The sequence below is a fragment of the Lissotriton helveticus genome, chromosome 3_1 (genome assembly GCF_964261635.1).
Source record: "Lissotriton helveticus chromosome 3_1, aLisHel1.1, whole genome shotgun sequence".
Lineage (NCBI taxonomy): Eukaryota > Metazoa > Chordata > Amphibia > Caudata > Salamandridae > Lissotriton > Lissotriton helveticus.
The window spans coordinates 2,000,626,599-2,000,642,390 of NC_136061.1; the positions used below are offsets into that span (position 1 = coordinate 2,000,626,599).

Genomic DNA, 15,792 nt, shown 5'->3' on the forward strand with positions numbered 1-15,792 from the left:
CATGGAAAACTGCACTTCTTTTGGCTTTAACATCAGCAAGAAGAGTCAGTGAGTTACAAGCACTTTCAATAAAAGATCCTTTCATGCAATTCAGAGAGGACAGAGTGATTTTAAGAACCAATCCTCGCTTCATTCCTAAAGTCCCCTCGGACTTCCATCTAAATGAACCGCTTGTACTTCGCTCATTCTTCCCGAACCCCTGTACTGTGGCTGAAAGATCTCTTCACTCCTTGGACCTCAAGAGATGTCTAAAATTTTATCTGGACAAAACGAAACATTTCAGAAAAACAAATCAACTTTTCATTGCCTTCAGCAGACCTAGAAAAGGCATGCCACTCTCTAAACAAAGCATTTCCCGATGGATATCAGCGGCAATTGCTTTTTGCCATGACAAAGCCGGACGTCCATTACATTCCACAGTCCGAGCGCATTCCACAAGGGCTGTGTCCACATCGGCAGCACTATTCGCTGGAGTACCGATTCTGGACATCTGCAGAGCAGCGACCTGGAAATCACCGCATACATTTACCAGGCACTACTGCCTGGATACGGAACTGATGCAGGATGCAGCTGTGGGCCAGGCTGTACTTCACCATCTATTCCAGTAAGATGAGCCTTCCTTCTTCCCACCGTCCTGCAATGGTATGCACATTTATTTACTTTATTCCTTGTATTACTGATGGTATCTAGTCGCATGATATGTTTTATCTCAGACTAATTGTCATGTTCCATCGCAAATGTGCATAATGTATTGCTTGCTATTCTGATTCAGGCATGTGAATCTATGAAAGACACCCATAATACTGGATAAGGAATGCGTTACTTACCTGTAACAGCAGTTATCCAGTATTGGTGTCTTTAATTCCCTCCTGATTTTTTCTGCATCCCACTCCACCTGTTTACTCCTATTCATCCAACCAGGATTGACCTTAGAATAAGGAATACAACCTCTCATCACACCAAAAGGACTCTTATCAATAGAGTCATGCCTGGTGACTGTTGGTCCAAAGCATTTTCTTAAGTTCACAATATAAATTATTCCTACCTTGAATAGCCAATTGCAATACGCCATTAATGACACAGTTAACTCTTTCCGCAGCACCATTTCCCCAAGGGTGATAGAGTCCAACAAATCTATGCGAAATTCCAGTCATATCAAGAAACTCCTTTATTTGAACAGACTTAAATTGGACACCATTGTCAGTGAGAATGTTTTTTGGAAAGCCTTCACGAACAAAAACATTTCCCAAGAATTCAATGACATTAGTGGTATCAGCTTTACTAACAACTTTAAGTTCAAACCATTTAGAGAACAAATCTACTAGTACAAGACTATACTTGGAAGAACCATCACTCCATACAATTGGACCCATGATGTTCAATGCCAAATCATGCCAGGGAAGAAAAGGACAATCTAAAGAGTTTAAGGGGGATTACAAGTTTTCTGTGACTAGTTGGCACACTCACATTCACTACAAGACCTTACAAACCTTTCAGTTTCTATGTCAATTTTTGGCCACCAATACAATGACTTGATATTTTTGTTAGTACATGTAATGCCACTGTGGCCCTCATGACACAGAGAAATGATCTTGCCCCAGTATTGGAACTTTCATAGATTCCCATGCTTTTGTATCATTCCCCGTCGTCGGAATGGGAGTCTCGGTAATAACAAAATACCATAGTAGTAGGTACAAAAGAGAGAAAAGGCCTAGGCCTCATTCCCTTTTGTAGCATATCAGCCTCTTTTTGTAAAAGAGACCAAACATTAGGCATCAGCCAATCAGAAGAGCCTCACCCCTGGAACCTTCCTGAAGGAATCTCAGAGCCTCAGATTTTCTACCGCACGTTGTGCTAGGGAGTCTCCATTGAGCTCTGCTCTATTTTCAACCCTTTCAAGTAGATTTCTACAGTTTTTTCTTCAGGATTTCTTCAGTTCTACTTCAGAAGTCTTTCCTTTTCATCAGGATGTCTGAAGTTGAGAAAAAGAAGGCTCTTTTCAAGCCCTGTTCCACCTGTGGTAAGAAGAGGCTGTTTGTGGAGAACAAACACAAGGATTGCATTTACTGCCTTTATCCAGATCACAAGGCAGAAGACTGCAAAATTTGCCGCACTCTCTCCACCAAGACCTTGAGAGATCGTGCTGGAAGACTGCTTACATGGCTACAGAGGCAGGAGAGGAAGCATGGAGTTTCCAGTGATGAGGAGGAATCGTCTTCTTTTACTTCCTCAAAAAGGTCAGTGAAAAGGGGTAGAGGTTCCCCATCTTCCTCTGTTGAGCGCCCCTCAAAGGCTTCAAAAAAGACCCCCAGAGAGTCTGATAGCCGGGGTTCAGGAAGCTCTCCCCACCGCAGTGGGAAGGATAAGGCAGAACTGGTTTCGCCTCCTAAGGGTGACTCCAAGTGCTAACTGGCTGACTTCCTGCTCTGAAGCCTCAGGGACACAACAGGCTTCCAACAACCTTGCACCTGCACCTGGACTTTGTCATCTGTGAGTTCACCCTGCCAAGTGGTGCCACCTCAGTCCTGAACCCTTGGAAGGGGCATAAGTTGCTCTGCCAGCGTCTGTGGATTCAGCAGAGCCAATGCATTTTCTCTGCTACGCAGTGCAAACCCGAGCAGACTCGACGCATCACCACTGCTGTGTGGATTGGACCCACAGCAAAGACCTGCATCGCCTTCGCAGGCCCATCGGAACTGCCTGTGCGCAACTCATCCAAAGCGTGGGCACGCGCTTCCCTTTTTGACAGCGATGCCAGACTCCACATTGCAGCCTCGTAGCGCCTCAGAACAGATGCAGGACCCCGACTGAGTGCAGCATCATCAACCCCATACTTCGCATTGCAAGCCCCGTCAATGGGATCCTCAATGGTGACACAGGCTCTCACTTTAGCAGTCTCGCCGCTTCTTGGAACGGATGCATCGCTTCAGCTGCGCGAAGCCTCTTCGATGTGGATCCTTGCAGCGCTTTGCAAGTCAGGATTAAGATACTCTGTTCAGCGGGCCTTACTGGGTCCCTGCAGCTGGCTCACGTTCCATTCCAGTCGGCCTGAACTTGTGACTTTGTCCCGGTCTGGGGTGACCAGATATTCACAGTTGGTACTTTGTGCTTTATGGTGCTATTTTCACCAAAATCTTTAAAATTGCATATTTCCGGTTCTACTGATTGGATGTTGTTGTTGTTTTGGTCTTGTTTTATTTATTAAACATCATTCTTTGTTTTTAACTTGGTGTGAGAGCCTTTGTGTGTGGTGTTTTTCACTTTATTACTGTTTGAAATATTGCACAAATGCTTTGCACATTGCTTCTAAGTTAAACCTGACTGCTCTGTGCCAAGCTTCCAGAAGTTGAGCACAGGTAATTTCACCCTGACAAGGATTGTGGTTGCTGCTTGAACAGGGTCACAACCCAGCCAACCAAACATCCCAATTTCTTACAGTGCAGAAGTGGTATTCACAGTAACTTAAGTGATGAGCGTGACGCTGAATTGCAAGATTAAAAATGGGACCTAAAGAACATAGATTTATTGTAGTGAATTGCATAACTTGTCTGAAGGATTTAGAGCATTATTTGCTCTGAACCATTATCACCGTTCCAAATATTTTTCTCCTGAAAAGATAACCCCATAACTCAGAGATTTAGGAAAAGACTCAGATCTAATTTTATGTTAACTATTATCTGTGAACTTTTTTACATTTTGACATATTCTCCTCTCTTTGTTTTAATCTAGATTTTTGCTCCTGATGCATCATTGGAGAAAACACTTGTTGGTGATACTTCTTACTCTGTTTAGACAACCAAGCTCGGAAATTGATTGCTGGGAAGAGAAGAACCATTAAGGATAACTTGGAATTCATGAATATGTTAAAAATCTGTTTCTTCCCAAAGAGATGGCATTGTTAGCCTTGGAGTAGGACAATATTTTTAACTCGGTTTATACTTCCACATCCTTCCAACATTCTACAGTAATAGCTGCAGTTATAGAACGAAACGCCTCAATTGTAGCACCCAGCAAACTATACTAGACAGTTCCTAAGCACCACCACAACCTTGCTCAGACACACCTCGAGCATCCACCTAAATCTATTCATGGAGAGAGAATTTGGCCTAATGGCTAGGGCTGTCGACTTCGAAGCTGGGGAACCAAGTTCGAGTCTCGGCAGGAATGCTCATTTTCCTGTGATTCTGGGCAAATCACTTAATATTCTTGTGCCTAGCAAAAATAAAATAAATGTGTCCAGCTGTAACGCAATTGGTGCTCATGAAGCGCTCTGATACCTTCGGGTCTAGTTCATGCTATATGAAACTCTCCCCCAAAAATATATATCACTCAACTCTTCCTAAATTGGCTAATCTCTCTGCACACCTTCAAACCCCCCCACAAATGTTGAATTAACTGCACCTACAAATGTGGTAAGTATACACAAATACAAGTTCATCACGTATTCTTTCTTGCTTCACACAGTAGCAAAACACAACAACATGTTTACCAGGGCATAATCAGGGAAACCCACCAGACCTCATTCAAAACATTAACGTGGATTAGCCACAGTTAACTGAAGTAAAGTTGTAATTTTATCAAAGGCAGATAGGCGAGTACTATCCTTAACTGTCTTGCTATTTATTCAACAGCAGCTAGAACAAAACAAGCATTGGAAATGCAATAGGTCTCGCAATAACGCGAGTCTGAACTATTAGCATTGTAAATGATAATGCCCTTTATTTTTGCGTTCTGGTTTTTGGAACATAAATAAAAGGCTTTGTCATTTACAAGGCCTATAGCTTAAATTTGCGTTAAAATGAGACCTATTGCATTGCAATGGTGGTGGTGCTGCTGAGTTTTCTCTGAATCTGCACTCTGAATCTGCACCCACAATCTGCACTCTGAATCTGCACTCTGAATCTGCACTCTGAATCTGCACTCTGAATCTGCACTCTGAATCTGCACCCACAATCTGCACCCACAATCTGCACCCACAATCTGCACTCTGAATCTGCACTCTGAATCTGCACTCTGAATCTGCATCCACAATCTGCACCCTGAATCTGCACCCTGAATCTGCACTCTGAATCGCACTCTGAATCTGCACTCTGAATCTGCACTCTGAATCTGCACCCACAATCTGCACCCACAATCTGCACTCTGAATCTGCACTTTGAATCTGCACTCTGAATCTGCACCCACAATCTGCACCCACAATCTGCACCCACAATCTGCACCCACAATCTGCACCCACAATCTGCACTCTGAATCTGCACCCACAATCTGCACCCACAATCTGCACCTACAATCTGCACCCACAATCTGCACCCTGAATCTGCACCCTGAATCTGCACCCTGAATCTGCACCCTGAATCTGCACCCACAATCTGCACCCACAATCTGCACCCACAATCTGCACACACAATCTGCACCCACAATCTGCACCCACAATCTGCACTCTGAATCTGCACTCTGAATCTGCACTCTGAATCTGCACTCACAATCTGCACCCACATTCTGCACCCACAATCTGCACCCACAATCTGCACTCTGAATCTGCACTCTGAATCTGCACCCACAATCTGCACCCACAATCTGCACCCACAATCTGCACCCACAATCTGCACTCTGAATCTGCACCCACAATCTGCACCCACAATCTGCACCCACAATCTGCACCCTGAATCTGCACCCTGAATCTGCACCCTGAATCTGCACCCTGAATCTGCACCCACAATCTGCACCCACAATCTGCACCCACAATCTGCACACACAATCTGCACCCACAATCTGCACCCACAATCTGCACTCTGAATCTGCACTCTGAATCTGCACTCTGAATCTGCACTCTGAATCTGCACTCTGAATCTGCACTCACAATCTGCACCCACAATCTGCACCCACAATCTGCACCCACAATCTGCACTCTGAATCTGCACTCTGAATCTGCACCCACAATCTGCACCCACAATCTGCACCCACAATCTGCACCCACAATCTGCACTCTGAATCTGCACTCTGAATCTGCACTCTGAATCTGCACTCACAATCTGCACCCACAATCTGCACCCACAATCTGCACTCTGAATCTGCACTCTGAATCTGCACTCTGAATCTGCACCCACAATCTGCACCCACAATCTGCACCCACAATCTGCACCCACAATCTGCACTCTGAATCTGCACCCACAATCTGCACCCACAATCTGCACCCACAATCTGCACCCACAATGTGTGAGTGGCATTGCGTGTGTGAGTGGCGTTGCGTGTGAGTGGCGTTGCGTGTGTGAGTGGCGTTGCGTGTGTGAGTGGCGTTGCGTGTGTGAGTGGCGTTGCGTGTGTGAGTGGCGTTGCGTGGCTGAGTGGCGTTGCGTGGCTGAGTGGCGTTGCGTGTGTGAGTGGCGTTGCGTGGCTGAGTGGCGTTGCGTGGCTGAGTGGCGTTGCGTGTGTGAGTGGCGTTGCGTGTGTGAGTGGCGTTGCGTGGCTGAGTGGCGTTGCGTGTGTGAGTGGCGTTGCGTGTGTGAGTGGCGTTGCGTGGCTGAGTGGCGTTGCGTGTGTGAGTGGCGTTGCGTGTGTGTGTGCCGTTGCGTGTGCGAGTGGCGTTGCGTGTGTGAGTGGCGTTGCGTGTGTGAGTGGCGTTGCGTGGCTGAGTGGCGTTGCGTGGCTGAGTGGCATTGCGTGGCTGAGTGGCGTTGCGTGGCTGAGTGGCGTTGCGTGGCTGAGTGGCGTTGCGTGTGTGAGTGGCGTTGTGTGTGTGAGAGTGGCGTTGCGTGTGTGAGTGGCGTTGCGTGTGTGAGTGGCGTTGCGTGTGTGAGTGGCGTTGCGTGTGTGAGTGGCGTTGCGTGTGTGAGTGGCGTTGCGTGTGTGAGTGGCATTGCGTGTGTGAGTGGCGTTGCACGTGTGAGTGGCGTTGCGTGTGTGAGTGGCGTTGCGTGTGTGAGTGGCGTTGCGTGTGTGAGTGGCGTTGCGTGTGTGAGTGGCGTTGCGTGGATGATAGTGGGCTTGCGTGGGTGTGAGTGGCGTTGCGTGTCTGTAAGTGTTGCTGTGTGGGTGAAAGTGGCACAGAGCCTTTGATGTGGCCTGGCGCAGGAGAAATGCTGCTGCTGCTAATTAAATACAAGAGTGGCCGGGAAGCGGCCGGGAAACACTAGTACGGCCGGCCACATAATTAGGGGAGGAGAAGCCGCACAGCACACGCTGGGAGAAGCCCTTTGATGTGCTGTGCGGCCGCGATGCGCGCTCTGTGCTGGGGGAGGGGGGAGGGCCATTAGCCTGACGAAGGGTGGGAGGGACATTGAGGAACAGATGGCCATGAAAGTGTATGGGCCAAAAGCGCGTGCCTGTACGTGCACTCGAAGAAAACGCCACGAAAAAAAGCGGTGGTTTGACAATCAGTTCGAGCACTTGAATTCTCGGCCATTTCCCATTCCTTCGGAATGGTAAAGGACGAGACCTAAACAACCACAATAACCACTATCAGCTGTAAACAGAACTAGTAGCAGAGGGGGAATAGACACAGCAATCATAGTAAACCAAGTTATATAAGTGGCCCCAATTTTGGGCATCTACATTTTTTGTTACTTACTAGGACAGGCTGTGTACGAAGGGAAATATTTGGAAGAATAGGCAAAAAGAAAAGAAAAAACTTAATAATGCCAAAAAGTAAGACAAAGACAATAATTAAAAACAATCTAGTACAGGGAGAGAGAACATGTCAAAAATGCTTCAACAAAGGATGGTGGGGCATTTGTAAATTGTGAACTGTCATCCAGCAGGACCTCTTGCTCTGGAAGATCAATCATGGTAAGTAATCACAGCATCCTTAAAGATAAGGGGCCAGATGTACAACCCTTTTTGCGGCTGCAAACGGGAGATCCTCCCATTTGCAGCTGCAAAAAAGGGTACTAGCATGTTCAAATCCTATTTTGCGAGTCACTGACTAGCATTTGCGACTCTCGCAGTTAGGAAGGGGCGTCCCTTCCTAATTGCGAGTCAACATGCCATTTACTAATGTTTTGCAGCCGCATTTGCGGCCCAAAACACTTGCAGTTTACCACCTACTTCAAGTAGGTGATAAACCACTTGCAAAGGTGAAGGACCCCTTCTCCTTGGTGAGTATGTACGAAAATATTTTTTAAGAGCAGGCATTGGTCCCAGGGACCACTGCCTGCCCTTGAAATTAACCTGAAAAGTGAAATGTTTCTTTTTTAAATGCATCCCATTTTCCTTTAAGGAAAACTGGCTGCATTTAAACAAAAAAAATTGCTTTATTAAAAAAGCAGTCACAGACATGGTGGTCTGCTCACCCCAGCAGGCCACCATCCCTGTGAATGCTAGCCATTTCTAAAGGGGTCGTAGATTGCACCTGCCTCAATAATATTGATAAGGCATGCTATTTTACTATTTCCAAAGCTTTATTCGATTTCTCCATCCTTAAAAAATCATAAAAGCATTTCATATTTCACATTTACAATACACATAATAATTAAAACAGTATTAAATTGTTGAGAATAATCAATCGATTAGGCCTTGATACATAGTGAATTCCGTTGTTTTAACACACTTTTTAAAAACATTGCCATAGTCTTAATACATAGGGGATTTCCTAATTGTTGGAGATTCAAGTAAGCTAACCTACATTGTCGCCATGCCCCTCTTCTCAAATAATGTTTCAACCATCTGGTGCGCTCTTTTTTGTACAATTTACATAGTAGTACAAGATGCAAGGTAGACTGGACAGATGCATTATCACATGGGCAGGGGGCCAAAGATCTATTCCAATCGTTTTTATCCGGATAGGAGACCAGGTGGTGAAAAAGGCATGCCATTTGTGACCACATTAGGAATTGCAAACAGTGTCTGAGTCACTTTTGTGCATTCCAATTAGCGAGTCGCAAATTGCGAGTCGCAAATGCGATGCAATTTGCGAATTTCTAATTAGCGGTCACACATCTGCCTCACGATCTTAGGTGACAAAAGGTGGGTTTTGAGAAGTTTCCTAAACTGAAGATGATTGCTGATCATGGAAAGCACACGCAGAAAATAATTTCTGACTTTGCCTGCAAGATGGGAAAGAGAACAACCATAGAGGTGAGTCTTCCTGTAGGTGAAAATTATGAAGAGTCTTCTGGGGGATTGCGTATTTAATGAACAATAATCAGTGGTCGAAGTGGGAAAAAAAAAGTAGGGGAGCTGTGGGTGGAGAATCAGGGGGCGGGAATAACCAAAGATTGAATCAGTAGGCGGAGTCAGGGGTGTGGCTAGAAATGGCAAAATATACCAATTTTTTGTACGTTTAGCATTTCACTGACCAGTTACAGCATATAACGTTATTTAATTAAAACAATGGATAAACATATTTATTTGAGGTTTAATTTAGGAAAAAGCAAACACTCATAGGGAATACAGGTTTATGTAAAGCGTGTGAAATATAAGCAGGAACAACATGTTACCTTAATGCTTTTACTCTCATTGTTCACAAATCCATGATTATTTTTTGTCCTAAACATTGAGGTCATGAATACAGGGCTCCTCCTGTACACATGTGTTAAGCAGGGCTCAGAAGAGAAAGGGACTCTTCAGAAGAATCTAGACTCACGGAAACCCACAAAAGCTCCTTCATATTCATGTCAGCCAGCTAGCTGCTCGATCATAATATAGCAAAAAGAACAACTGGTGGACAGAATGCAGAGCAATATCATATATTCGCCCCAGTACAGGGATCTGGGCCGAAATCCATTATTTCTTTGCTCACCATGCCATTCCAGTTTAGACCCCGCCATATGCAAATCAGTCTTGATCCTGCCCCCAATGGGAACAGTCCAGCCCGAACTGCCAGGCCAGGTCCTCCCTGGACTGGAAAAAAGCATCCTAGGACCGGTTTCGGGCTTTCAGCCCTCATCATCCAGGATAGCTTAATTCCAGTGGCATGGAGAGCACGGTGCTCATGTCTGAGCATACCTGTCCCACTCGGGTGACAAATGCAAAAAAGAGCAATTGATGGACAGAATGCAGAACAATGTCATACATTCACACCAGTTCAGAGATCTGGGCTTAAATACATTGTTTTTTGCTCACCATGCCATTCCAGTTTGGACCCAGCCATATGCAAATCAGTCTAGATTCTACGCCCAATGAGAACAGTCCAGCCCGAACTGCCAGGCCATATGTATTCAAGTGTCCTTTCATTCGGGAAGTGAACACAAAGCAGAACCTACTGAACTATGCACATAACATATTGCTCTTTGATATGCATAGTACATGTTCTTTGCAGCCGGCATATTACCCCTCTGCACTACCTTAGATGAGTAAAACATGCTCCCATCTCTCTTCAGCAGGCACATTGATCACCAAAGTTATCTTGGCACTTGTATTGTTGACCGAAACCTGCTGAATATACAAAGAACTCCTGCACTTCTACAAAACCGGTCCCCCCAAACTAAACTACCCTTCAAGTCGCCCTTGGAAACGCCTGCTCCTGCCCTTTCACTGCTTCTGTCCAGTCAGTACTCCTGCTCATGCTCGGTCAACACGCCTGCTTCATCAATTCCCCTGCCTCCTCCCTTCTCCTGGCCCGTCACTTCTCCTGCCTGTCACTTTTCCTGCCTGTCACTTCTCCTGCCCTGTTCACTGCTCTGGCCCTGTTCACCGCTCCTGCCCTTTCACCGCTCCTGCCCTGTTCACCACTCCTGCCCCGTTCACCGCTCCTGTCCGTTCACCGCTCCAGTCCGTTCACCGCTCCTGTCCGTTCACCGCTCCTGCCTGGTCATTGCTCCTGCTCATGCCTAATCACTGCTTCTGCCCCGTCACCTCTCCTGCCCCATCACCACTCCTGCCCCGTCACCACTCCTGCCCCGTCACCACTCCTGCTCCGTCACCACTCCTGCCCCGTCACCTCTCCTGCCCCGTCACGTTACCTGCCCGTCACTTCTACTGCCCGGTCACTTCTGCTCGGTCACCTCTCCTCTCCTGCCCTGTCACGCCACCTGCCCGTCACGCCACCTGCCCGTCACTTCTTCTGCCCGGTCACTTCTCCTGTCCCGTCACTTCTCCTTGTCCTGTCCCTTCACTTCTCCTGTCCCATCACTTCTGCCCCGTTTACTGCTCCTGCCCCATTCACTGCTCCTGCCCCGTTCACTGCTCCTGCCCCGTTCACTGCTCCTGCCCCGTTCACTGCTCCTGCCCAGCTACGACTCCTGCTCATGCCTAATCACCGCTCCTGCCCCATTACTTCTACTGCTTCGTCACTACTCCTGCCCCGTCACCTCTCCTGCCCCGTCATCTCTCCTTGCCCGTCATCTCCCCTGCCCCGTCACCTCTCCTGCCCCGTCACCTCTCCTGCCCCGTCATCTCTCCTGCCCGTCATCTCTCCTGCCCTGTCACCTCTCCTGCCCGTCACTTTTCCTGCCCGTCACTTTTCCTGCCCCGTCACTTCTCCTGCCCATCACTTCTCCTGCCCGGTCACCTCTCCTGTCCAGTTACCTCTCCTGCCCAGTCACCTCTCCTTTCCTGTTGCCTCTCCTGCCCCATGACTGCTCCTGACCCTTCACTTTTCCTGCCTCGTCACATTTCCTACCCTATCACTTTTTCTGCCCCGTCACTTTCCTGCCCCGTCACCGCTCCTGCCCGTTCACTGCTTCTGCCCGTTCACTGCTCCTGTCCGGTCAGCACTGCTGCCCGATCACCGCTCCTGTCCCATCACTTCTCCTGCCCCGTTCACTGCTCTTATCTGTTCACTGCCTCTGTCCGTTCACTGCTCCTGCCGGTTACCACTCCTGCCTATGCCTAATCACCGCTCCTGCCCCGTCACTTCTCCTGCCCCATCACTTCTCCTGCCCCCGTCACCTCTCCTTTCCTGTCACCTCTCCTGTCCCGTCAATGCTCTTGACACGTCAACTCTCCTGCCACATCACTTCTCCTATCCGTTACTTCTCCTGCCCCGTCACCTCTCCTGCCCTAGTACCTCTCCTTTCCTGTCGCTCCTGTCGCCTCTTCTGTCTGGACACTGCTCCTGCCTAATTCACTCCGTATACAACATTAACAAATTACACATGGTGTCAAGTGCCCACGTACTCTGTTTGGGAAAGCTCCTCTGTAATCACCAACTCCGATCTTACTGGCACTTGATATGCTAAAGGCAGAGGGCGGGTGCATTGTCATTCGAAAGGGGATAATCAGCCTCAATCGGAATGACATCGGAATGACAATGGGCCTGCCCTCGGTCTGTGAGAGCTCGGGGGGGGGGGCTGCTGCAGCCTCTGGAGTCCAACAGAGAAGTACGAGCAGCCCCTGGAATCTAATGGAAAAAGTTATCGTTTTTAAGTCGGACTATTGCCGTCCCGGGATGCTTTTTTGAAAGTAAGAAATAGGGGAACGGATTGAAATTATTTTTAGAATTAGGGGCACGCCGTGCCTTTCCGTTCCCGCCCACTTCTACCACTGACAATAATAGACCTGAAATGTATCTGCAGCTTAGCACAGGCCAGTGTTGTGAATAGCCCAGAGAACGATGTATATGGACTGAAACACAATGTGAGAATGGACTGTTTGCCACGTTTACGAAGATTGAATGTCAGATGAGCAAAAGGCAGGGAACCAAACCTTTGGAAGAGCTAGGTACAGAAAAAAAATTGGCCTGGACCATTTACTTTTTCAGATTGATCACAGAACCCAAGTTGTGAAGAAATGCTGTGATCTGTAACTGGGATTACAACAAAAGCCAGTTCTCAACCATAACCAAGGGATCATCAAGACAGATAAGGAGACAAAAGCCTTGAGCCCTCAATTTAGAACTAACTGGCATTAAATGTTTTGTAAAGCACCAACGGGCTTATTTATGAGAGTCTTGTGCCACCGGAGCATCACTTTTTTTGATGCTCCGGCGGCGCAAGCCTCTCAATCATATCTGTGGTGCCAGGCAAAGCCACTTTGCGTGGCTTTGCCTGGCCTCATAGATATGGAGTAAGACAAAGCAGTGCAAGTTGCTACGTTGTCTTATTCTGCACCAGAGAGGCATTCCATGGGCATTTTGATGGGTTTTCCCACACAACACCCATGGATTTTGACAGTGCCTTAGATTTACTTAATCACGTAAACCTGGGGCAGGGCGAAACCTTTCGCCTCCCTAGAGCAGGCATAATGTTGAGAAATATATTTGTATTTCTTCTTGGTTTTTCCTCTTTGCATGTGTTCTGCATTCTGCAGCACATATAGAAAGAGGAAAATGCCTCAGGGGAATATTTTTAAACAGGAAGGTGTCCCATCCTGCACAAAAACAATCCCGCATGCAACACAGACACCCTTGTGCAAGGGTGCCTGTGTTGGTTCTAGGCAGCAAATTGTGCACCAGCGCAGGGGCACAGGACAGGAATCTACCGTATTTCGTAACTATTGTGTATTCGTGCCCTTTCACATTGAACTAAGGCAGCACAGCAAGAAGACTTGTGGCGCTACACTACGCCAAATCCCTGTAAATGAGGGCCTGGAGGTCTAAGGACAGGCCAAACCTGAGAGAAGTGATTTGATAACTAAAGCTCTGCCATGTGAACTAAAGGAAACACCTATGCTCTAGACAGATGGCTCTTAGCAGTTAAGCCTCCTCCAAATTCAGAGCATCCAATCAAAAGTCTGAAGGACAATTTGGTAGATGGACAATAGGTTTCATCTTCATATTAAGGGCAATTGTAAAGGCATTGAATATTTTCACATATATCACAGGTCGCATTTTTTTAGTTTTCTTTTGGCAAGAAAAATATTGTTTAAGAAGCCACTTGGTTAGTAGCTGGAGGTTTCAATAACTTACTTTCCTTTATCACTAACATTTCTTGATTGATTAAATCCTGATTTGTGGGAGAAAGCTACATTGAGTGAGGAAAATACTTTTGAGGGTTGACTTCAAAATCCTAGTGGTAACCAACCACTGCTTCGAGAACCCAAGAATCTGACCTTATTTCTTTCCAGTTTAAAGATAAGACTGTTCTGCTTCAGTGAGTTGAGGCATAGGAAAAAGACTCACTTTTACAGAATATAACCTTAACTTGGCCTCTTTGACACTGTTACCTTTGTGACCATCTTCTTTGAGGGAAGATAGTGGGGCTACAATATTTGGGGACATACTAACATCTGTTACCCAACTGGCCATCATTTATCATCCTAAGGCTGTGAGAGGGAAAAATAATAGCAGGACTCCAGTTTCAAGGAAGCATTCCTGGGCGAGCAATTAAGTATCATCTCATGGAATATTGTGGGGTTAAAGTCTAAATAACCCGGAGTGGGGCAAGTTACTGGACAGCTATGACAGCTTCAAGAGACCTGGGCCACCGAGCAGCATTATAGGGTGGGGTACACCACGTTGCCCCAGTATTGGAACTTTCATAGATTCCCATGCTTTGTATCATTCCCCGTCGTCAGCCTGGGAGCCTTGGTAAATAGAAAATACCAAGCAGTATGTACAAAAGAGAAAGTAAGGCCTAGGCCTCATCTTATTTTGTAGCCTATCTACCACTTTTTGTAAAATAGACAAAAAACTTGCAACAACCAATCAGATCAGCCTCACCCCATAGAACCCTCCTGAGAGAGCCTCAGAGCCTTAGATTTTCTACCGCACGTTGTGCTAAGGGAGTCTCCACTGAGCTCTGCTCAGTTTTCTCTCCAACTTTGGTTTTCCTCATCTAATCTCTCTTCAGGATGTCAGAAAAGAAAGCTTTGTTCAGAGCCTGTGCTACCTGCTCAAAGAAAAGACTATATATTGAAGATAAGCATAAAGACTGCATTTATTGCTTATACCCGGATCACAAGGCCACTGATTGCAAAATCTGCAGGACCTTCTTCACCAAGACTCTGAGAGACCGGGAAGGAAGCCTTCTGACTTGGTTACAGAAGATGAAGTCACGGAAAGAGGTACTTTCTAGTGATAGTGAAGATTCCTCCTCAGAAACATCTTCAAGGAGGTCTGCAAAAAGGGGTAGGTCTTCCCCTTCTACATCTGCTGAAACCCCTGCTAAGGCCTCACAAAAGACCTCTGAAAGGTCTAAAGGGCTTAGTCCCAAAAAATCTCCTCATCAAGGTGCAAAGGAGGAGGAGGGACTTGTTCCTGAGGTGTTATCTGGTAAGAAGGCAAGCCAAGGCCCTTCTACTACCTCTTCACCATCTGAAAAACAGAAAATCTTCAAGAAACCTTCAAGTACACCTCAGGAGACAAAAGGAGAGAAGAAAATCCGTCCGTCTACGACAATTTTCTCAGGTACGTCGACGACGACGTCAAAAATCCAGCCGGTTTTAAATTCAGCTACGTCGACGGGCCCGTTGTCGAGAACTTCGCCGACGATCTCGTCCACGATGACTTCGTCGATGATGCATCCTACCTCTGTTTCGTCGATGAGACTGACAACCTCGACGACTGTGATGACGCCGGCGATGGTGTCGACGACGACGATGTCGATGACGACGGCGAAGATGATTCTGACGTCAACCTCGACGACGGTACCGTTGACGATCAGCCCACCGTCGACGACCATTCCACCGTCTACGAAAGTTCTATCTCCGGCGACGACGATTCCCTCGTCGACGACATCGTCGACGATCCAAAAAGTTAAAATTTCTATAAAGAAAAGACAAGTTACTCCGGAAATGACATCGCCCCGTAGTGTGACACCATTACCTCCAGCTCTTCTTCTGGAGGAGGAATATTCTGACGAGGATGAAAGTCCATATGGAGATGCTTATAGTCCGTCTCACCTCCAGGTGAAGTACCAGGACTCAGATTCGGATGATTATTATTACTTGGGTCAACATCATCCGGAAGCACAATTC

General features: G+C 46.8%; 1 long non-coding RNA gene across 3 annotated transcripts in view; it reads left to right on the forward strand.

Annotated features, from left to right (window-relative positions):
- LOC144824067 (uncharacterized) overlaps nt 1-4,246 on the forward strand; it is a 736,106-nt gene extending 731,860 nt beyond the window's left edge. For all 3 annotated transcript variants that reach the window (XR_013608881.1, XR_013608882.1, XR_013608880.1), the window contains one exon: nt 3,730-4,246. This is a non-coding gene — a long non-coding RNA (uncharacterized LOC144824067). The remainder of the gene's footprint in view (nt 1-3,729) is intronic.
- Nucleotides 4,247-15,792: the final 11,546 nt, after the last annotated feature.